This window comes from Ictalurus furcatus, chromosome 28 (genome assembly GCF_023375685.1).
Source record: "Ictalurus furcatus strain D&B chromosome 28, Billie_1.0, whole genome shotgun sequence".
NCBI lineage: Eukaryota > Metazoa > Chordata > Actinopteri > Siluriformes > Ictaluridae > Ictalurus > Ictalurus furcatus.
Genome location: NC_071282.1, coordinates 5,818,412 through 5,843,561, shown reverse-complemented (window position 1 = coordinate 5,843,561; position 25,150 = coordinate 5,818,412). Strand labels below are relative to the sequence as shown.

At 41.1% G+C, this 25,150-nt stretch overlaps 1 protein-coding gene across 5 annotated transcripts in view; it reads left to right on the top strand.

Moving 5' to 3' along the window:
- The first annotated feature begins 2,198 nt into the window (after window positions 1-2,198).
- Window positions 2,199-25,150, top strand: part of specc1 (sperm antigen with calponin homology and coiled-coil domains 1) — a 93,620-nt gene continuing 70,668 nt past the window's right edge. The window contains exons 1-2 of one of the 5 annotated variants that reach the window (XM_053618276.1): window positions 2,199-2,216; window positions 5,149-5,238. The gene's annotated coding sequence lies outside the window, so the exon portion shown is untranslated. Of the gene's footprint in view, window positions 2,217-5,132; window positions 5,239-14,930; window positions 15,228-20,897; window positions 21,078-21,150; window positions 21,700-25,150 lie in introns of those variants that run through there. The other 4 variants (XM_053618277.1, XM_053618274.1, XM_053618275.1 and 1 more) reach the window with 4 other exon arrangements.

Genomic DNA, 25,150 nt, shown 5'->3' with positions numbered 1-25,150 from the left:
GTGTACCCTGCCCCATGCTTCCTGGGATAGGCTCCAGACCCTGAGAAGGATAAGCTGTATAGAAGATGGATGGATGGATGTTCCAAAAGTGCTGATGTTTCGTATAACAGCAGTGGGACATTTCACTTGTCTGTGTTCGCTACAATAGTACAACAGCAATATTTTTTTTACGCTGAAAACCAGACTACACTTAATGTGGGCTGTCAGTCAGTTTGTGTTTTGGCATGGCAACACGCAATGTTCTATCCAGCTGTGACTTCGCTGGGAACCATTTTCGTTGACTGAAATGTTGGTTACTCTATAGTAATTTCTTGTTTACAGAACTGTTGTATAAAATCAATATCACACTTGCAATCATGCTGTTGTACTGAATATGTACTGAATGTAATTACCTACGGTCTTGCGCCTATGGCCAAATCACAGCCGTGTAGATATTCAGTACAACAGTGCTCTTGCTCATGCGATATTGCTTAATTAATGTAGGTAATTATAATTGGATTCATTAATGTTGGACGTTGTGTTGGTTGTTGTTGGTGTTGTTGTTTGTTGTTTCATGCCATTGGTTGTTGTTGCTTGATGATAGTGGTTGGAAGTGGTGTTGGTGTTTGTTGTTATTTGTTGTTGTTGGTTGTTTATCTATCTATCTATCTATCTATCTATCTATTTACGTATTTACTTACTTACTTGTTTGTTTATTTGTGTTTTATTTTCCCCCTCCAGTGGCAGTGTTCTCAGGTGTTTTTTTTTTCAGATGTATGATGACAATAATTCCTGTCTTTTGCTGTACGTCTTGTCATGAGACTAATTTCACAGGGGTGATTGTTATACATAAAAAATAAAAATAAAAGATTATATAAGGTTAGATACACCAAAGAAAACTTTCTTTAAGTTACAAAGCAATAAACTTTTTGAAATTATCTGTGAAGACTCACAGATAGACACAGTGTTTCTTAACACTTGTGGGTTAATGTTGTCCTCTGCTGGTGTGAGGTAGTTCTACAACATGTATCCATCCATCCATCCATCCATTTTCTGTACCACTTATCCCACGCAGGGTTGCAGAGGAGCCTGGAGCCTATCCCAGGGGACCTGGGGAATAAGGCAGGGGACACCCTGGATGGGGTGTCAACTCATCGCAGGCCATGTTTGCACACATGTCCATTCACACACTAAGGACAATTTGGAAATGCCAATCAGCCTACAACGCATGTCTTTGGACCGAGGGAGGAAACCGAAGTGCCTGGAGGAAACCCCCGAAGCACGGGCAGAAATTGAACCCCCAACCCCAGAAGTGCTAGGCAAACTTGTTAACCTCTAACCCACCGTGCCCCTGACAACACATATCTAAAGTATTAATCACCACAGCAAGGCAATGACAGATGTATCAGAGCAGTACAGTATGGATACATTTATATCCTTATTCTGCCATGCCGTATTGCTGAATTATATATATATATATATATAAATTAATTTACATTGTCTAGTTTATTTACAAAATAGTATCAATACATTGTCACCATGGCTTAGTAGTTAGCACGTTTGCCTCACACCTCCAGGATTGGGGGTTTGATTCCCGCCGCAGCCCTGCGTGTGCGGATTTCGCACGTTCTTCCCGTGCTCTGGGGGTTTCCTCTGGGTACTCCGGTTTCCTCCCCCAGTCCAAAGACATGGCATGTCTAAAGAGTCCATAGTGTATGAATGGGTGTATGAGTGTGCATGTGATCGTGCCTTGCGATGGATTGTTCCCCCAGGGTGTACCCCGCCTTGTGCACGATGCTCCCTGGAATAGGCTCCAGGTTCCCTGTGACCCTGAAGGACAAGCGGTATAGAAGATGTCTGGATGGACAATGTCACCATATGACCTGACCAGGATAAAACAGTAACTGAAAATGAAGGAATGAATGAATAATAGGCAAGTGATATTAAACAGAAAGATCAATCTTTGGGAGATTGGAAAGAAGGATGTGGTGTTGTTTGTTTTAGTTTTATCTGGGGGGGGGGGGGGGTCGGGGATGCAGCGTCCCACTGCAATCCACTTAAACTCAATCCCTGCTTTGTAGCGCGTGGCCTCCACTACCCAGCATGCACGCGAGCCATTACGCCGCAGCGGCACGCGCTCCACCTGGCGGCCATTAAACAGTACGCGCTCGCGGAGCATCAGAGCTGCAGCGCGCGCATCTGCAACGTCCACGGAAAGAAAAAAAAAACCCAAACAGGTAAGCTTCATTTCTAAATAAACTCTTCTCACTCGCTTTCACTTCTTACGCACGTTTTACGCGTCGTACACGGATTTAATGTAACAAATGAAAGGTGTTTTTTTCGAGAAAGCGGTCGCGGTTGTTAGTGACACCGGCGTCTCCTAGAGCAGTTGACAGTTACTTCATTACACTTTATGTTTTTGGGGTTTTTTTTTTTTCCTCCAACGGTCGCGTGAGGCTTGAAGAACTGGAATTAGCCGGTTAGCAGGAACTCGAGTTAATAATATTTCAGTACCATTAACCGTGTGGTGAGAATTATACTATCTTCAGCGGTAGGGTTTAATGTATAGAGCTGCTTATTAAAGAGACCGGAGTGTGTGGGAGACTGCGGTAAATATCTCCAGGAGCTGAAGTGCCCTTATTAAGTGCTGAATACATTCCCCTGTGAAACTTCCAGCTAGCTAACATGCTACTCTGTCAGGTAGTGTACGGTTAGCTGTAAGGCAACACACTGCTGGTCAGTATGCTCTTTATTATTATTATTATTATTATTATTATTATTATTATTATTATTATTATTTTAACAAGAGATATCAATCAGTCTTTGGCTGAATACATTTCAATACAAAAGTTTTTTTGTTTTTTTACTTTTTCATAATTTATTTTTTTTTTTAAGGCAAGTAAGGCTCTGTCTAATTCACCTCAGTAAGCACTTTATCCTGGTCAGGGTTGTGGTGAATGTTGGAGACTATTCTGCGAACACTGGGAGAGACAGGAATACATACTGGATGGGACTCCGGTCCATCGTAGGAAACCACTACACACACACACACACACACACACACACTCACTCACACCTACAGGTAATTTAATGTTTCACATAAACACATTAGGAGGAAACCAGAAAGCCCAGAGGAAATGAAGGGAAGAACATGGCAAAGTCTGCAGTAGGTTTGTTCGATACTGATATCCCCCCCCACCCCCCACCCCCCACCCTTCCCTGCTTGCAATTTACCATTAAAAAAAAAAAATCTATATAATTGTCTAGAATCAGAAAACAAGGATTTCCTCCATTAGCAAGCTGTGCGGTCAGGAACTGCTTGTTGGCAGCGGCAATCAAACGCCACTTCGCTGTAGGCCTGTTTAACACTTTACCGCATGAATTATTACATTCACATCAAACGAAATGTTTTCATGGATTTGAATTTCTTCAAGTAATAATAAAATATCATTATCTATTTATTTATTTATTTATTTATTTTAGTAGGGGCAGTTGGTAAATTGTTGTCGTACGTGTCGTGCGGATGCACCTGTATTGCCTGTGGCTCTGAGGGGTGGGGAAGTGGGTGTGGCCAGACATATGTAACACGTGTCGTGTACATGTTGTATCACTAGAGCGAGAAAAATTCCAGAAGCTGGTTACAAGTCTACAAATCCTACCCAGCCCCAAATATTTTGGCTGCGCCTTTTTTTGGAATAAATGTCTTTGACTGTTGACTTTATTTCATATTAACGAGCTCAAAACATTTAACGTGACAGAAATCGAGAGTGTGGGGTGGGGGCGGGGCCTCTGGGCAGGAATGGTACTATAGTATAATAAGTAAACGGTGTGGGATACCGTGTCAGTGTAATATCGTGTAGAGATGATTAAATTGTTATATCACACAAGCATACTCCATTAAGGGCAGCGTTCGAGTAATGCTTTTCTTTTCATCACTCGTTTATCCATTGCTATCTATTCGAAAACCTGTTATTTTGGTAACCATACACGCTAACATAGAAAGAAGAAAAAAGCCGAAACGCAGTGTTTTATCATTTTTTTTTAGAGCTCTATTTTAAAGCTGCTCATTATAATAATAGGCAGCAGTAGCCACTCTTTGTAGTTTTACTGTAGGCATCTGTGAAAACTTGCTGTTTTTTTTTTTAACAGGCCCCGAAGGGGTTCGACATGGAGGTCGGGTTGTGACGAGGGCTGCTATTTTTATAGAAACAAATCGAACCACATGCTGGGCTCATAAACATCGTGGGGGCTTTAAAGCGTTTAAAATAGGCTGAAGCAGCTGGAGCATCCATTTCCTTTATAAATGCCATGTGGACGTGTGGGCCATGCCTCGTCCTATGCTGTTTCTGACTGTATTGTTGCTTAGACATTAGTCAAAAGTATTCAGACTTGGGTGAGAAATCAATAACCGCTGCTTTTTAAAGAAAAACATGCAGGCATGGATATGGTGAAGCTTGCTCTATGATATTTGCTTAACATCGTGGTCTCCATTAAAGGTCAGTACGTTTTCCACCGCGAGAAAGTCTTTAGGACAGAGGACTTTCCAGTTTCTAGTCAGAGTAAGAGGTGAGGGAATGACTGTTTATAGCTGTTATAACATGATTAATAACAATCTGATGTGGTATAGGAGGAATAAAACACGCTGTTATTGGAAAACAATCAGCTTTTGGTTGGTAACAGTAACTCCGCTTCATGCCTGGCTCCATCACACCACCCTGCCGTTGATTATTTTCCTATAACATCACACCCCATTGTGTTTATTCTTCACTTTTTTGTTCAGAGGGACTTTCATCTATTCATTTGCCCAAGATAGGCTTAAACACAGCCTTACATCATTTTTGAGCTCTCTGCAATTGCAGTGAAATAGTGCCAAGCCTTCCCAGTGACACCTCCTCTCTGTTGCTTTTTAAAGAAAACACAAGCCTCAGATAAAGACCTAGCCAGATCCACCGCACCGATATGCCAGTAAAGGAATCGACTGTTCTGTTTTTCAGCAGAAAAATCTGAGCTTCATGTTATTCGGTGCATGACATTTCCAGCCATGTGTACAAGCTTGGTTCAGTGAAATACATGTATATTTTTTTTCCCTTACTTTACCAGAAGTACAGCTAAAAATGGCTCGTATAAAACAGTTATGCTTGTAGGTAATTGCACGCTTTACTTTCTCAGGCCAAGCCGTCCAAGAAGTGGAAATAGCTAGAAGTGTGTCACCGAGAGCCGTGTACTCTGCTTGGAACATGTTGTCCTAGATGGAGCTGAGTGAGTCACACACGAGAGCTACACGTGAGCAGCACAGAACCAAACCAACGCCGTTTAACCAATATTTTCTGTTTCTGCTTAATAAGTTGTCTTAAGATTTTAAATCATGGCATCTGGCATCTTAGACGTGGGTTTATTAATTTATGCAGGTGCATGAGGCTGTTAGTCTCCATTACTTATCATTCTCTGTGTAGAGCTCTGCTGGGGTGGTTTATATGTACGGTGTGCTGTTATAGGAAATTAATAGACGACTGGGTGGTGCGATGCAGCCTGACGCACAGCAGAGTTACTGTCACCACCCAGAAGTTGATTATTTTCTAATAACAGCACATCTCTAAGTGTTTTATTCCTCTTATTATTATTATTATTATTATTATTATTATTATTATTATTATTATGATGATGAGTGACACATCATAATTTTTATCCATTTATAGTTACATTTAATGTTGAGGATCATCTGCAAGCTATTTCCTGTTATCACTTGTGTTCATGGGCGTAACCACATATTCTTTGGGGGGGGTCGTGCCCCCCCCCCCAATGTTGAGGAAATTACAATGTGTCCCCCCAATATACAGTACAAAATATTTTCTATATGTCCCCATTTAATGAATCCTGCCAACGGATCTGTCTTTACTTCATCTATTCTATTTATTTATGTCTATTCCTTTTTTAATAAATATATTTCCGTTTGTTAAGGAAAATCGGTGTGTGCCCCACCTCCAATTGTACACTTGGGTGCGCCCGTACTCAACGCAAGTTCGCTGATATATTTTAGCCGCTCAGTCTGTAAGAAATCTAGACAGCAGCCAAGTGTAGAAAAGTTCCGCAGAACATACGAGTTCTTTTTTTCCAGACAGTAAGTAACTAGATACCTAAATAGTAGGTAACCTTAGCTTAGTATAGAAGGCATCATACCATGGCTTGGTTTGTTCTTAAGAACGTCAATTAACTTTTGATATTTGCACATCCATGAAGTAGGCTAGGCTAACGTCAGGTCCAGTTTTTGACCATTAACGTTACAGTCACTTGCATATCCTCCCGCCGAGTTCGTTGGACCCCCCACAATATCCATACCATGGTTACGCCCTTGCTTGTGTTACCACTAGGGATGTCACGATACCAAAAATCTAGTAGTCGGTACCGATACCACCAAAAGTACACGATACTCGATACCAAAGTCGCTACCACGGTTTTTAAATTAAAAACTCCTGGAGGACATCCTGCTATGCTTGAAACTGGCAAAAAGAGAGGGGGGGATATTTTAGTTATCAAACACTGTCTGACAATGACTAATAATGGATGCTAGAAGTGCTAAGGGGCACTCCTAAACACACACACACACACACACACACACACACACACACACACACACACACACACACACCCTTATACTCTGAATGCAAGCATTAGTTTAAATTCACTGATATGGTGGAAGGCCAAAAAGATTTATTAAAAGCATGAACATTTGAATAATTATTAGTAACATTAGGCTACATTTTGCTGACAGGACACGGGCTGAATGGCGATGCATTGTGGCCCATTAGGAGGTAGTTTATAACATTGCAATGCGTTAGCGTCGGTAACAAATAACCGGCTCTCTCAAATATTACATGGAGCATAACGTTAGCTGGTTTCACGGCCACAATGCCAGCTGCCTCAAACAAATATAATATAGGACCGTCTTTCAGGTGCTTCGCCAAATTCCAGGTGTTTCCTCGCTTTGTTTGAAATGAATGATAGCATCAGTTGCACACCGGCTTCAGAGCATCACTTACATGTTTGTTGTCATCCGCCTCGAATACGAAGTATTTCCATATATATAATTCGTGCATACGAGTCTTAAGTAGTGTGGTGTGATTGAGATTCTAATTGGGAACAGGTGTGTCTGATTAGTTCTCAAGCGAAGGTGACCTGACAGTGTGTAGCTTTGGGAGTTGTAGTCGTCGGCCATGTTTGTAGTTCGTGGTGCATTCTGGGAAATGGAGTCGCTGGTTTGTTGTGACATGACAAATGTGTGCACTCTGAATTTAGCACTGGAACTCCTGTAATATTATTAATTCATGATAACATTATAGCTGTATAATGTGTAAGACTGAATCTACCTGTTGGTAACTATAACAGTTTAGATCTCCACAGCATCCTAAATACTGCAGCTGTAATAGAGAGGTCAACACGGATAGTCAAGTTAGCGAAAAATTTGTTTTCTCCTTCATAGAAATGTAACTTCGGGGTCTGGAAGCTCACGTTCGCCGTTAAATAACTGTTAGTTGAAGGTTTTACAGGTGTACACGCCATTAGCCTGCATCAACAGCCATGAAAGATGTCTGTCCGAATTGAAAAACTCCCAGCCTTTTAAACCATATGTTGAAGTAGAAGCAGAGCTGAATCGATTGATGGCCTCACGTTCTGCTCGTTTACTGTCTTCATAAGAGATGAACAGGAAAATCTGTTTCCCAGTCACAGCGTCCACTTCCTGTTACAGGGCTCATTACAGAAACAGAATGAAGCACGTGCACACACACACACACACTCACTCACACACACTCTCACACACACACTCACGGGGAATGGAGTGGCTATAAATAGGCCTCTGGAAAAAAAAAGGGGCTGTGTAAGGAAATTGGTTGTGGGTTGTCATTGGTAGGGCAGATGTGTGTGTGTCTGAAAGACGTTCTCATGGAGGACAGAGGAGTTCACGGGACTTTTTTTATTGTCCTTTACATTCAGGAATGTGTGTATTTTCCGCATAACCGCACAGATATTTTTATGACGAAAGAGATGCGTTGTTGTCAGTCAGCGTTTCCAAAATGCCATAACTTGGATTAAAGACAGATGTAAGCAATTTCTGGTACAAATAATGTTCAAATAATCCGACAGATCGGATCAGAAAAGATTTCTGCAAGGCAAGAGCAGACACATTTTCACAGACATGCGACTGTGTTTTTGTCATTTGGTTCTTCTTTGACGTCAGAAAACTACACAAAGAACCACATCTTGGATGAAAAGCAGGAGGAAGGCGGGCCAACTGTGGAGCAGAGAGTATAAATAGGGGCCTGGGGAAATAAATAAATGCTTTAAAAAAAAAAACACATTCAGAACCGTCACTAGACGTGATCTTTTTGTAAAACGTAATGCACAGGGAAATCTCCATGTTGGTACATCATGGCATGACACCACTCAGTATACACACTCCTGCTATAGACATTACTGTAATAACCAACATGGATATACAAGCAAATGTAAATACATTGAAAGTTTAATAACCTCTAAAGAAAGCTGTAGCGTTGAAACATCTGTTCATTTCACTAGGCTTCTCAGCTTGGTTTCTGGATGCATTACGATGGACTGCTTTATTTTTGTTATTATGAATATTGACAACACTGTTTGTGTGGAGGTTTTATGATAGCGCTAAAGACAACTTTCTCTTTTCATCGTGTACGCCGCAGCGTTACTGTTGCCCTACATGATATTCTCCCTCCTCCTGCAACGCAACACTGCGGCAGAATCAAATATAGGCTACAGACACTCACTAACCACATGCAAAGCACCTGTCCTACCGCTACTAACTACTGCACTGCACTTGACTCAGTACATTATACAGGATCATTAAGGCTGGACTCTTGCATGCGTTCGAAGATGCTTTAAGCAACTCAAACTCGTTCTCACGCATTTCCACAGTGATTTCTATGGATATTTGCAAGGGAAAATATCATGGAGCAGGATAAACCAACAGGATGAACTGTGCATCACAGCACCAGACTAGTTTAATACGCGACTTGCTGAGTGTGTTCACTCACGGGAACAGCAGCACTGCTCCTCATCTCTTATTTCTCCTCTTCTGATTTAGTGGGCGCACAGAGGCTTAGTGGGTCACACGTTCGCCTCACACCTTCAGGGTTGGGGGGTTCGATTCCTGCCGTAGCCGTGTGTGTGCAGAGTTTGCATGTTCTCCCTGTGCTGCAGGGGTTTCCTCCGGTTTTCTCACCCAGCCCAAAGACATGCATGGTAGGCTGATTGGCGTGTCCAAAGTGTCCATAGTGTATAAATGCGTGTGTGAACGTGTATGTTTCACACTTGAAATGATTGTGCCCTGTGATGGATTGGCACCCTGTCCAGGGTGTACCCTGCCTTGTGCCCCATGCCCCCTGGGATAGGCGCCAGGTTCCTCGTGACCCTGTGGGATAAGTGGTGTGGAAAATGGATGGAAAGCGATATTCCATATATATAGATTTAACAAGAGAAAAAACACACAAATCTGGGACAATGAGCGTCATGTATCAATCTTTTAGCCAAGTTGTGTGTGAATGAACTAAAAAGTTTGGTAATGGTGATTTTTTTTTTTCCCCCGTACTTATGTGTGTACGCTGATAAATGCCAGTCACCTCTTAATTACCAAGCATGTTCACAGCACAGCTGATTTGCATTTAGTGACTCCCACAAAAACTCCATAAAAGACCAAGCTCACACAGAGCTGAACAAGTCAAAAACGATAAACGGGTGCCTCCTAAACACGTGCACGAAATCTTCCAGTAATGCAGCTCAGCCATTGTAATGCGTCATCTACCACAAACCCATGGTAACGCGTCCTCCTTTTAGAGGGCGCCGTTTCTTTAGTCCTAATTGAACGGCTAGTCCGATTTGACTCTCTGTCCTTGTGGTTAATATGTACAGAGTATTCAGTAAATAATATTGCAGTAACTCATGATAATGATATATGATTTGTAGCCTGTCAATCCTGGTTCATTTTGGTGAGTCTCTTTATATCTTCATTTACACAAAATTAAGAGCTCTTGTAAGACTTGTAAGTTTGCTGACTCACGAATACCATATTTCTTGTGTAAACTGTCCTGCCGTGTAAATTCTTCTATGATTTCTAAATAAATGAGTTCATATCCAGTTTTGATAAAAGAGGCCTGTTATGAGCATACCTTTAATTGTACTGTAACATCATTCAGACTCGCAGCGTTTAAGTGACATTTCACCAGGATGTCTCATTACACAGGAAGTGATGTATAATGAATCAGTTTATTTAACGGAATAACGGAATTCATTTCAGCCACTCGATGTTTCCTGTGTCTTCCCTGTTCACACTGCTTTCATGGAGTCTGTTGGTGAGTCACGGTCATAAATTCTCCCTAAACTCCTTGATTTTTGACTCACTCCAACTTTTCTTCTGTGTTTTTCGCAATAATCTGTTGTAAATCTAATCTAACAGTTTTCCCAGGAGTTGTCATAGGTCTCGTCCTGGAAGACTGCCGCACCGATTTTTAGACAAGGTTCGTGCTAGGTGCCTGAAGTATTGAAATTGGCTTTTTTGAAATGTAGGTACTGGAAAACCTTTAAAATAGACATTTTTTATCTAGTGGTTCTTAAAAAATTAAAAATCGCTAAATAACTTTAAAGTGTTTATTTTCGATAGAATGCGAACACAGTCCTTTCACTTAAAATATGACACCCCGCTGCAGCCCCTCCTCCTCCTCCCGCTGTTCGCTTACTCATTTTAACAGAGACAGCTCCAGTCCACTTCTCACACTCCTTTAGTGACTTTTTTTCTGTTTCAAAAAAGCACAAATCTAGCAACTTTTTTAGGCAAACCTTAGCTACTTTCCATAGAAGAGAGTCACTAGTACTGCCCCGTGAGCATGATGTTCTTGCTTTCCCACCACAGGCACACCTCTCTCTGCGGCTACTCTGTTTAAGCTACTTTTCCACTGCACGGTACGGCTCGACTCTGTTCGGCTCGGCTCGCTTTCCTTTTCTTAGCTTGCTTTTCCACTGCAGTTTAGTGCCGCCTCATCATGGGTGCCATCTTCCACCCGGCTTCACGAAGGAATAATGTTGTATTATCGAAGCCGTGTACAAACACACAGTATTCCAAACGCCTTTCCTGTTCACTGAACATGGTCCTATTAAGGATGTAAAATAACGCATTTGGAACCTACATAGTGCTCTCTCTCTCTCTCTCTCTCTCTCTCTATATATATATATATATGTATATACACATATATATGGCTAAGTTAGATTCAGCTGCGACGGGAGTGAATTCAATAAACGCCTGTTTGGAAATCTGTAACAGGTGAGATGTAAAAATCTAAGACAGAAACTTTTGTTGTAATTTTATCTGTAATGAGATAAATGATACGTAATATTAAATTAATAGAATATTACCATACACAAAGTATGTATTAAATGACACACATTTATTCAGGCACAATACAGAACCACTCGTTAAGGAGACTTCCATACTCCCTCAGTGCCTGGCTCACAGCTCGCTACTAAAAAAGTACCATGTGCCAGGTACTATCCACAGTGGAAACCCCCCAATATGCGAGCAGAGTTGAGTCGAGCCGTACCGTATGGTGGAAAAGTGCCATTAGTGAGTGTCTGAGAGGAGCAGCACATTCAGTGTAAGACAGGGGTGCAAAACATACGTCCCGATGATTCCATGCCAAGTAACGGAAATGTAATGCAGTAATGTAATGGAAATGGAAAGAATTATCCACACACAGATGCAGTTACCTATATATCCACTAGAGGTCTCCTTGTCAGCGTCCTTAGAAAAATTCTGGTGTAAGAAAGGCATTCTGTCACTTATAACTTTCTCTCTGAACGATAAATATCACCGAAATCACAGCACAGCCGTTGTCTGTGTGTCTGGTGGTTTTTTCAGGCGACGTCGTGGTTGTAAAATCAGGACTTTAGCAGTGCCGAGCAGCAGCTTGGAAGCGACTGCTGGTTAACATGTAGTCCCTTAATGGGCCGCGTTTCAGTCACTATTTCGTACTCGCTCCATTTTCTGAGAACAGAAACAGGAAAATATGTCCACAAGAACAGCTTTATTGGGAATTAAAATAACACAGAGCTGACACTAGGCAGAATGCCAATACAACGCAATGATGTCATGAAAATGCTAATTAGCGCATGACATCATCTAGCGACATTAAGTGACTTTCCACTGAAAGTTGTTGGCAGCAGTGCTCCTGTCACTCACTCACTGGAGTACAGGGTGTTCCCAAAAGTCTCCATGCATAGGGGAAATTAACACTCTCTAGCAAAATGTAACTTTATTTACAAAACATCCTCTACACGATTGCCATTTCTTTGTTAACACACACAGAGTCGTCTCTCCAAACTTTGGCTCCCAGTCTGGCGACAGTGTCATGTGTGTGATGTTTCCTGTTAACGTCCATCGCAACCTTGTGACAGCTTCCCGATCCAGCCACGAGAATGTTTTCAATAAGTTCTTCTTTTGTCAAAAACATTCTTAAAGGCTATCTGGAAAAAAAGAAATGAAACTACAGTGCATCCGGAACGTATTCACAGCGCTTCACTTTTTCCACATTTTGTTATGTTACAGCCTTATTCCACTATGGATTAAATTCATTATTTTCCTCAAAATTCTACAAACAATACCCCATAATGACAACGTGAAAGAAGTTTGTTTGAAATCTTTGCAAATTGATTAAAAATAAAAAACAAAAAAGCACATGTACATAAGTATTCACAGACTTTGCCATGACACTCAAAATTGAGCTCAGGTGCATCCTGTTTCCACTGATCATCCTTGAGATGTTTCTACAACGTGATTGGAGTCCACCTGTGGTAAATTCAGTTGATTGGACATGATTTGGAAAGGTACACACCTGTCTATATAAGGTCCCACAGTTAACAATGCATGGCACAACAAAGCACAAACCAGTTAACAAAGCACAAACCAAGCCATGAAGTCCAAGGAACTGTCTGTAGACCTCCGAGACAGGATTGTATCGAGGCACAGATCTGGGGAAGGGTATAGAAACATTCCTGCAGCATTGAAGGCCCCAATGAGCACAGTGGCCTCCATCATCCGTAAATGGAAGAAGTTTGGAACAACCAAAAATGTTGATTTCCCCTGTGTATGGAGACTTTTGGGACACCTTTTATACTAACGTTCTAGTGAAGATGAAGCAATGCCTGGGAAATGCAAATTTAGTCCAACACGGCTGCAAAAGGCACCACAAAAATGTCCTGTGTTTATTATTATTATTATTATTATTATTATTATTATTATTTTGTGTTTTTTGGAAGAAATAAAGATTATGTTTGAGTTACATTAACACAAATGTTTGTCCAGTTATATATATATGTGTGTGTGTGTGTGTGTGTGTGTGTATACACACTATATATAAACTAATATAAGAATTTATGCATTATTTCTTTATGGATGTACACAAAAGCACTTATAATTACACTACAGTCCTAAATGAATAATAAAATCACACTTTCACCGCACCTTACAGGTTGTGTTCGTCACTGCCTTTAGGCGTATTGTTTTACTTCTGTTTACTTCGAAATACTTTATGACGACATGACAGATCTTACTTGTACTGCACTGTTTGTCACCGCGTCTCCATTGCGAGTCAGGAGCAACACGGCCTCGTTACAAATAGACCGCTCCCGTTATAACTAACGACAAAATTTACACTGAATTCAACGAAACCTTTGAAGCAACTCGCACCAGTTTCCCCAGCCCCTTACACACTGGAGCATTTTGGATATAAACACAAGTTTGTGCTCGTGCATCACTGTCGTGCTTCCGTGCTACACAAGCTCCACTTTGCAAAGTTTACATGTTACAGTGTCCTTCACGGCGTTTAATACGAAATGCCTCCCTGCCTTAGATGACTTGGGTCACACACTTTTATTCTGACGATTAGCCTCTGTCTGACGGTGATTGTAAACTGCGTTTGACGTCATGTGCCATCGACTGGGAAACGGCTTATACGTCCGGTTAGTTACAAAAAAACGCTAGTGTTCCGGTTGAGACGATACTACCCATCTAAAATTCATACACTGGACGGTAGAGTACATAGTGCAAGTGTATAGTACGTCGTTTGGGACACAACTTTTGTTTGTACTTTCCAGTGCGTGTTTTCAGAACAGAAGTAATGCATTTTCATTATGAATTATTATGGATTTTATCAGTTAGTTGTTGCAGCTCTATGTAATGTGTGATGCTGATTCATAGAGATATAAATCGAGCAAGGATCAATGGTACGCTTGACGTGAAGCACTTTATTCAACCTGGCTGGAGTTTGCAGGTCTGGTCTGAATGTTGACCTGCCTGACCTGAATATTTGAACGTGGAGGTTCTATTGTTTTTAAACAATGTTTTGTCATGAAAGTGAAACGGTTCAAACGGAGGAAGTTGAATAACTGTATCATGCACAGCCTGTCAGCCGGTCAGCTCTTACTGCGACCGCCTGATCACTCAGAAGCGCCTGTACATCACCAACCTGCCGCGCTCGTCTGCACATGACCTGCAGAATGAGCTTCTCACCTCCAATTGAAGGGAAAAGTTTTGCTTGGCTGTAATCTCAGAGTGCAGGGACTTTCCCTGGGACTCTGCGCATGCACCTTTTCCACAACTCGTTCGGTAGACTACATAAAGGATATTATACTGTAGCTATAACAACATGTGCCAAACTACACGCCCGACTCATGCATCTCGATGTTTAGTATGAAGGCGGTCCTCATGGCTTTGCTGATCAGCAGGTCCTCTGCAATCTGATTTGCTGTTGGCTGTGTAGAGTTTTCAGTCTTAATCCATTGTCCAGTTTGATTTAGCTGTAATCTTTCTCAGCAAAAATGATGACCTATTTTCTTTTGGAGTGCTGTTTGCTCTCTCTCTCTCTCTCTCTCTCTCTCTCTCTCTCTCTCTCCCTCGAGTTTGAGAGTAACAGGGCAGATCAGTACCTCGGTGCCCAGGAGAACGCAGCATGTCCTTCCCTTGAATGCTGTTTCTAATTGCAGAGATAAGGACTGCATAGAGAGGATTTGAGAATTCTTCATTCGTGCAGAGAGAGAGAGAGAGAGAGAGAGAAAGAGCGGGACAGAGAGGGAGAGAGACAGCACGTCTGCTACACACTTTTTGCTGGTCGTGGATCAGAGAGAATTAACGCATTTAGGATCATTTGTTGTGGAGCTTCACGGAAGTTCAGCCAGAGGTAACTGATTTCTTTCTACTCACTTCTTAGGGATCTTTAATGACGCAAAAGCATTGCATTCTGTACCGTCGTGTGTCATGTCAAAGTTCATGCCATGTCTTATTCCACTCTGGTCTAGTAAGTATGTAAGGAAATATCTCTCATCTTTATTGTAAGAACAAGAGCGATAGTAAGGTGCATGGGCATAACATGTATGTAAGCTACACCCGTGCTAGGATAATATCTTACCTAAAGAAATCAAGAGTGTCTGTCTTATGACCAAGTCCTTTTGGACATTGTCTGTATTTTGCTGAAACTCAGATTCCCAGAGAGTCTCCAAGCTCTTGTCCCAAAGGATATAATGGAATCTTTACCAACATGTCAACTCGGACAGGATTACTGATACTAGCTGGGGTTATTTCTACTGGTAGGTTTCTAAAAGGTCAAACACGGTGTAATCTTTCCAGACGTGTGCATCTCTGTCTTAGATTAGCACCCTTCTATTTAAAAGAATGCAATCCCATGATGCTCGTCTATTATTCTTTATCACATTACGTTTAAATCCCATGTGTTTAAATCGAAAAACGTTTGCTAGTGCCTGGCAGATGCACTGTCTTTTCATCGGCTCTAACATCGTGTGAGTTTGTGCTCGGGTTTCTGGGTCGTCTTCTAGTATTGAATTCGAATGTGAGGTGATGCTAAGAGGTCATTTGTCTTGTCAGTAGACATTTTAGATAACTCTGATCTTACTGGTGCAGAAGCAGGATCAGGTTACACATATGTCCGGGACACAGGAAGGGTTTCTGCTCGATGAAACCGTTCAGTTAGTTGATTAACGCTCGATCATTATTCCTGTGGTAGAGGCCTGTGGTAGAGGCCTGTGGCTGAATTTTGGTTGGAGAAGATTTAAGACCCAGGAATGTGCACAGGAAATGGAATGCATACTCGGTGTGCGAATCAGAGTCAGCCTGGGTGACTCTCTGGAACGATGTGTACCACCCAGAGCAAATGTTAGCCAGCTACTGGTTTGAAATATTTTAATGAAAAAAAATAAAAACAACCCCTGTTGGTTGGAATTGCAAGAATGTTCTCTGGATAGTGTGAGACTGAAGAAGTCGATGAATACAGTCCTAGTGTGAATTTGCTCCAGTGGTGTTTTGGTGTGAATAAAAATGTGGGTATGTAGAAAGTGTTAGAATAGAATAACATGCGATGGCTGTTAGTAACGGTTTGAACCAGTCCTCTTCGGAGCAGCAGAGGAGTGGTGTGTCTCCCATCTGAGAGGAAGCTGCTTAGGTAGGCTGGCATTTTGGGCAGCGTTTGTGCTCCAGAGATAACCCATACAGTTTCTCGGGTGTGTCCTCCTTTGTGACTTCTGATAGCATTTGCATTTTTAAAAACCGTGATTACAATCACAAGCGAGCAAGTAATGAATTCATTCGTCCGTAACGCGCTTGACACGTGGATGTGGATGTTTTCACCCATTCCACTTTCTGTGAATCTCCTCTCCATGAATGTCCATATTTATCATTGGACCTCATAGTGCACGTGTTGAAGCGCACTTGAAGATCTCACATTCCTTATAAAATGCTAGTGTAGATTTATTCCTGACACTTAGTACTGACGCTATCATCATGATTTTGTTTTGCAGCGGATAAGCTTGCTGGTAGTGCACTCGCCGCGTGTCCTTAGCGCTTCATGTCGGCCCACGCTGTCTTCTGTTACGTTCACGTTGTGCAGGAGATCAGAAGGGATGCTGGAAACGTTGTAACCACAGGGGAGAAAGGGGTGGGAGCTCAAGACATCCTGTTTCAGCTTTATCACCGCAGGCTTCATGACTTGGCACTTCACCCGCCAGAAAATTGACATACACACACACACACACACACACGTGCACGCTGAGCAGCTCCAGGTGGAATACAGATGCTGAAGCTCTGCTGACGTGGTGTAACGTTTACTTAGTCTCACACACACAGAGTTTACACAAGGCAGAGTGCTCTCTCTCGTGGTTAATTCTCATCCTTATCCAATTCAAATAAAGCCCTCACTGAGTTTGTTACTTTTCGAGAGGTGCTGTCACTTCCACTTGCCACTGGCATCAGTTTTATCAGCATTTAATAAGTCTTGAGAATGAATTCATGTATTTATAGACGTACATATATACACACACACACACACCACCAGTAAAAAGTTTGGAGACACTCGACTGAAATGTTTCTCATGATCTTAAAAAGCTTTTGATCCGAAGGTGTAGGATTAAATGTTTGAAATCGGTGTTGTTTCATTTCTTTTATTAGAAAAGTAACATTTTATTTGCAAAAAATTTTTTTTTTTTTAAACGGACGACCCGGAGCGAAATATTCCGAAAAGCAGCCGATAAGAGTCCAGCGTAGGTGGGAACTCCTTTAATACTGTTTAAAAAGCATCTCAGGGGGATTCCTCAAGAAATCGGTTGAGAAAACGCCAAGAATACATTTCTGGAAATTCTAGGCGAAAAAGGGCGTCGAAAGATGCTAAAATATTCAATTATTTTGATTTATTTTGGATTTTTTATTACAACATAATTCCCATAGTTCCATTTGGGTTATTCTAGAGTTTTGATGACTTTATTATTATTCTAAAATGTGGGGAAATAAATACATTTTTGACCGGTAGTGTATATTGTTCTGTGTATTTATTGTGTATTGTAGTACTTTATGTAGTCTTGCGTACTGTTCTGCGTTGCACCACGGTCCTGAAGAAACGCCATTTCGTTGCAGTGTATGCAAGCTATATAGAAGAACGACAGTAAAAGCCCACTTGAATTGACTTGACCTATATTTGTTGCATTTATGCTAAAAAAGTATTGACCTGGTGGGTTTTGTGGTAAAGCTAACTATAAAATGCCCTCTGTGGAATATTGGTTAGAGAAAGATTACAGCAGAATACTACACTACTCTTATTCAAGTTTGAAATTGAATATGGTCCGGTGACAGTCGTGTGCTTCAGTAACAGGACCTTCCTCCACCGTTCTGATGGTGTTTTTTCCTGGGTAGGAGCCATGGTCCCCCTCTCAGCTCAGAGCCACAGCTGCTAGTGGAAAAGAGTGACAGATGCAAACTCAAACAGCGAGGTCCTAAAAAGACTTTCGACGATGCGTTGGCTGTGCAAGACTGCAGAAGAAAAAAAAAATGTGATTCTTCACTTGTCGTGTGGGAGGCAGCTATTTCTGAGCCAAGAGAAATGGCTTGAAAACAGATAAAGAATCTGAAAGGATTCGCAGAGGACTAGTCTGGTTTATTCAGTTTCATTTATATCGCGAATCCACTCAACGGACCAAAATATCACAACACTGCGGCTTAAGACCTTGTGTGAAATCAGTGAAATCTTCTTGTGTTTGCTTTTGTGTGCTTTCTTTGATGGAATAACTCGCAGTAGGATTCCTCTGTCTGTAGGCTGCCGGGGTTCAAACAGCTCTTTCAGAAATAACACGTCATAGAGAACAGAGAGTCCTTCTTCCTCTCTGGAATTGTAATGCTGAATTGTATTGCTGAATTGTAGTGCCATCACTTACGCCTCGACTCTGATGTCTCACTCGAGTAAAAGATAGTAGTGGTGCACTTTAAAGAACGGATGATATTCTCTCGGTGCGTAATCGTTGTTGATGGCGCTCTCTGAAAGGTATATTTATCAGAAATGAGACCGCAATCCACCCAGCCTTCCAGTCATTTTATACAACCCTGTCAAGGCAAGACATACCGTAACCATCCACTTGAAAATGTCTACCAATTTATTCCATTATATATATATATATATATATATACTTGTATATTTGTAACAGGAAGATAAAAACAAGAAACTGCACAGCGCTCAACTTTGTTAGCATACTGATCCACCAGCCCACGGTCCTCAGCACACTTGTGTCGTGTTTCCATCCCAGAACAGGTGGCTGTGTCAGAGTGGCTGCGTTGGACTGGCCTTGTGCCTACTGCACAGCTCTGCATTATCTAAGCTGCTACGCTCTCGTCTGTTTTTTCAGACTGTGAGATTCAGAGCTGCTTGCTCAGTGCTGTCACATTTCAAATGAACTACTCTATATAGAGTGCAGAAGCACAGCTGTTCTCATCCATCTGTGGATGCACATGTGGCACAGCTAAATGAAAGCCTAATTAAAGATGTCACCGCAGTCCATAGACGGCAACTCATTTTATACCCCATCTCGCAATTAAAGCCCGGTGTCGTTCTTCTAATGAGCGATGGTCTAATTAGTTTAAACGCGCGCTCCATTTTATTCAACTCACTATTACACAGCCAGAGTGCCACGAGAGGTCGCAGTTAACAATCCGTCCCCGCTTTCACTCTGAGTACGCAGACGTGCGCAGAACGCACGCCGTGTTTTCATGTTTGAAATTGAGAGAGGAATTGAACAGGATGTGGCTCATAAAGCTCTTCTCATACATTAACCAGGGCAGGAGAAACAGGCGGAGGGGCGTGGTGAGTCCAAGTTCCCTGTTTGCTTTTAGCCACAAACCGGTTTTCACTCTGAATTCAAACACTGGGCTACTCATAATAAATCCACTGCTTTATCGTTATTCATGACATGCGATGAAAAACGCATCTTGTTAGTTATTTCACAAAAGGCGATATATTTTTAAAAAACTTTTTACAGTTTACATACAGAGCAATAACAGAACAATAGAAAAGAGACCTCGACCAGAGATTTAATTATTCTTTAAATTTCCAAGCTGTTGTTCACACTGCAGATGTGGCCACATGCACCCCGAATCAGAGCAAAAATTAAACAAACCCAAAAAAAGGCAAAGAAAAAGAAACTTTGGCTGAAGCAAACCTTAATTAGAAATCATTAAAATCACCCGAGCACGAAGAGAATTATAGAAATAACCATGTGTCACATCCGCCATTTATTACGTTTATATTTTCTTTAGTCCACATCTTTAGAAAATGACACCTTTTTTTTTTTGCAGCGCCTCGGATCTGTCCTCTGGCTGATTTCGCACCTCATATCTGAGTTCAGCAGCTCACATTAATACAAGAATGTCTCTCACTACCCAAAGTACACAGCGTGCTTGGTTCACTTTCTGCAGCTGGATTGATTCAGGATCGAATCATTTTCTCGCTGCACTCACACCATGCTACGTTTCGATTGGTACTGGACCGGGACTGGGACTGGTTATTTCCGGTCCGATTGCTGTGTTCCAACCGCATCGGGTTCAATTCAACCAGTCTGAACACTCTATATGCGAAAGCACACTACATGATTCACTGCATTATCACAAAATACATCGAGTTTCCATAATGTCTTAATGACCAACCACACCACACACAAACTTAATAGTACTTCATTAACATTAATAAATAAATAAACGCTTGTTGTATTTAAATGAGTCAGCGTTTAGCTTTATACGCACCTATACCTCTCACTATAGTTAAGAAATCACGATTAATTAAGGTTGTTAAGGTGTTCTAAAGGGTTGTTGTTTGGGCGTGACACCGCTCACCGGGCAGTTCGGTTTCTGAAGAACGGATAATGTGGACCAGTGGCACGGCTGTTGTTTTTTTAAGTGCTTTGTGCTGGCTGTTCTAACTGATAAAGAAACGGTTTATAAGAAGCCGGTACTTCCCCAGCCTCAGCAGTCTCTCTCTCTCTCTCTCTCTCTCCTCTCTCTCTCTCTCTCTCTCTGTAAAACTCTCTGCTTGCACGCTGCCTGCTTCCGGATCCTACTCGGGGTGAGGAGGTAGACATGGCATGCAGCCGTATCTCGTGGCTCTGTGGGCTGTCTTATGTGCTACGAGACTGTCTGTTGTGAATCTAGTCTGGCAAGTTGAAGTCTGAGTATTTACCCAGAGAGGAGACGGCATTCGCAGCTTCCAGTGAGTACCTTTCAATGCTTTCTCACTTGCTCGAGTGCACACCTACTATCTAATTTGAGTATATTATGTTTGCAGGCGTGTCCATATGGGTTTTAACTCAAGGGCTTGGTGATTTCTGAATTTGGGAGCCTGTACTTTGAACTTCCCTGTCTTTAGTTTCACATCCTTTAGTTATCGTCTAAACACTGTCTGAAAATGCCTTCAGCAACAATGGTTTCGGCAGGAATTGTGTTTTCATACCACATTGTCTTTTTATACTGGACTCCACTGAACAATGTTACTATTATTCTGGCATGTAGCACCTTATACTCCAAAGCCAACTGCCCCCCCCCAATACTCCTAATGAGGATATGATGAAGCAATGTGATATTTTATCCATTGTGTGTTTGTTTGTTTTTTTGTGGTGTAGACCAAGCTTAGAAACCGAGAGCGCTGTTAGTCATGACTTGCTTCCTCCTGCTCTTCCTTATATAAAAACACTTAACAGGAAGTTGACAGCCAGTTATTAAACATAACCCCATCTACAACAATGAAGCATTGCTCCTAAGAAGGACTAAGAAATATCAGAACGTCTACATCGCCTGTACCTGCATGGAAAGACATGGACACTTTGCAGTAGATCGTATGTATGATTACATCAACAATGGTAAAACTACTAGATAATTTGATCCATGGTCTTTTGACCATTTACAGTACAGGAAGAGGGTTATTTCCCCTGCCAAAACAGCGTCCTTAAACAGGGATTAAAGAAGCTTCTTGGAAACATGGAACAAGTTTGGCTTTAGTGACCTTCAGTGCAGGTGTTTGTAACCAGATGTCATCGGCCTCCTGATTCTTCTGCTCCTGTTAAACAGAACGAATTTTTGAATTGTTGACTGAATCATCTGACTGTAATGTTATAAATATCCCAAAGCTTTTTACAGCTGCCTTCGTAACCTAAAGCAACAATTCAAAAACAAAAACACGTTTCAATTTTAAGTTCTGTGGCTCTCTGTATTAGCTGTAACTGCCTGAGAGACATGACAAGTTCATTTGAGGATGCAACAAATATCGCTTTTGTAAGGATAGCAAATAAGTAAAATGTACTTAACACAGTGATGGGGAAATCTCTGGAAAACTTAAATTTTGACAAATCATGTGGTACATGTTTCAGCCTGAATGATGTATGATTCTCGATATGGAGTGAGAAAGGAGTGGGAACATTCTTACATGTTATATCAGTAGGGTTTAACTATCTATTGTAGTCTACAGGGATGTGCTCTCTAAGTTCGTGAGTGCTTTATACACCAGTACTGCCGATTTCTACCTACCAGCTAGCTCTCACACAGCATCTACCAACCAGAGAGGGTGAAGGCTAGCCAGGGCTCTACAGTAACAATTTCTTTTAGGAGCACTTGTGCTTCTAATTACAAAAATTTAGGAGCACAGTAAAAAATTTAGGAGCACGGCTGAAGCTTAGTTTTTTAGAGATGGTAACATTAATGTGCCTCAAGATAACACACAAGTAGCATGAGAAAACTTGAACTTGTCAATTATGACAGAATTTAGGAACATAGCATGAGCTATGACGCATTGATTTACCTTCTGATAAACTAAATGTAATATTTTCAGTTAATGTTACAGGCTGTATGCAACAAAACAACAACCGTTAACCTGTTCCACCTTGTAAACAAATACAATAAACATCAATGTTCAGTGTTTGAAGTCTGCTCCTCTTAAATATATTTAAAGCTACACTATTAGACATTTCCCACCGTCATGGTTCTGGGCTGGAGTCAGTTCTCGAACCGGTCTGTGTATATTGTGTATATATCTGAATAATCTGATATAGGATGTGATTGAGTGAGTTCTTTTACCCGTCAGATGCAAAGCGCTTTAGTTTAATGGTGTTAATTAGGGATGCACAGATCAGGATTTTTACGACCGAAACCGATCCAGATACCAATCTTTTTTGTTTACGCTTTAATCTGGAGGTCTGTCATAAACCATTAAATGTAAGCTCTCTGCTCATGGTCACTGTTAATTGAGTTAAAATAACAGCAATGAGTAATACTGTAGGTTATTGATAAATAAACAAGCATAAAATTTTTATTTTTAAATATCTTAAACAATAAAGAGTCCTAATTAAAAGTAGACTAACACAAAAATGATCCATATTAGGAAAAAGGCTAATAGCCTTCTAAAGAACTAGCCTACTAAGATTAATGTCAGATTGATATTAAATGCAACCCATAGTAATTAAACATTTAATTTCTCATTTTATTTATATTTTATGAAGTTATTATAATATCTATTTTTTATGTTAAATGATTTATTTATAACTAAGCAAATTTTCTGTCTTTACACTTTATTAGTTTTTTGTTTGTTTGTTTATCAGTTGTTCCTTTTAGATCTGTTCCCCCAAAACAGTTTTGCCATGTCTGCTGATAATATTGCATTTTTGGGGGATTACATAAAAACATGGAAACTGGAGTTGACTTTTCTAGTGATATCTGGCAACCGTGAGCTTAAATGAATTGAAAGCGCTGTGTATTAGCGTTGTTGTAGAAGGATGTACAGAAGGCAGTGTACCGTATGTTTATATACTGAACAGTTACTAGTCTTGATTATGATTGGTGAGGAATTATTTAATAAAGAAGTCTGAATGAAACCCACCTTGTAGCGTTAACATTATTATTCATTTACTCACTGTGTCTACACGAGCAGGTCACAGTCGCAGGTTCAGGACATTTTGCGGGATCAATAAAAGATGGCGGTTGTGAGATTGGCGAGTTGAGAGAAGCAGATGATGTACAGAGTTACTCTTGTCATCATAATGGCTCCTGTGCAGTATTTACATACTTGTTTGGTTGACTGAGGTGATGAAAAGCAGTGTGAAAGAAACTGTTGCGAAGTGTAGATGCATTTTGGAGTTTTAATTTTTATTCCAATTGTTTTATACAACTCTGAACTGGTCACTCGCACCAGTGCTCCTAAATATTTTTTCACAGTCGCACAAAGTACTTTTCTGTCGCAAACGCAAGTGAAATGGTCGCACTGTAGATCCCTGATAGCACGTGTTTCCTCCGAGACATGTGAAACCATTCATCATCCATGTATCGTTTTCAAACTGCTGCTCATGCTGCTTCACAGGGCACAGTTGGAGGAAAATGCTATCTGCCATCTTCCACAGATGGCAAGGATCTCCAAATTATTTGAAATACATCATTCCATATAACCAAAGACCAGGCCTTTTGGAATAATGTGCTCTGGACAGATGAATCAAAGATAGAGTTGTTTGGCCACAGTAACAGCAGACATGTTTGGCGCAGACCAAAGACAGCTTTTCAGGAGAAGCACCTCATACCAACTGTGATGCACGGTGGTGGAAATGTTATGGTTTGGGGTTGCTTCGCTGACTCAGGGACTGGACAGCTTGCATTCAGTGATTCAGCTATGAGTTCTGCATCATATCAAAGAGTGCTTGAAGATGTGAGGCCATCTGTCCGAAAGTTAAAGTTGAACCGACAGTGGACCTTTACACAGGTGATTCTAGTGGGATTCTAAGCACACTAGCAAATCCACCAAGGAACGGCTCAAAAAGAAGAAATGGAGGGTTATGGAACGGCCTTGTCAAAGCCCAGATTTGAATTCCATTGAAATGCTGTGGGGGGATTTGAAACGGGCAGAACATGCAAGAAAACCCTCAAAGATCTTACAACTAAAAGAATTTTGCATAGAAGAGTGGTCAAAAATTCCAGCAAGCCTGGTGGACAATTATGCAACACGCCTTCGAGAAGTTATTTCTGCTAAAGGGGGCAACACTAGCTTCTGAGGCCAAGGGTGTACTCACTTTTTCCACAGAAAAATCACATCTATTGATATTTCTGTTGAATAAATGATTGAAAAGCTAATTTTCCTTGTGGCTTTGTTCAAGTAGTTGAACTTTATTAATAGGCACTGTTTCAAAGAGGATCAAATGTTTGCTTGTCCAAATATGTCATAAAAGCCAACCATTTCCATGGGGTGTACTTATTTTTTCACACGACTATATCTACTGTATATATAGACTATATAGCACTATCACCGGGACA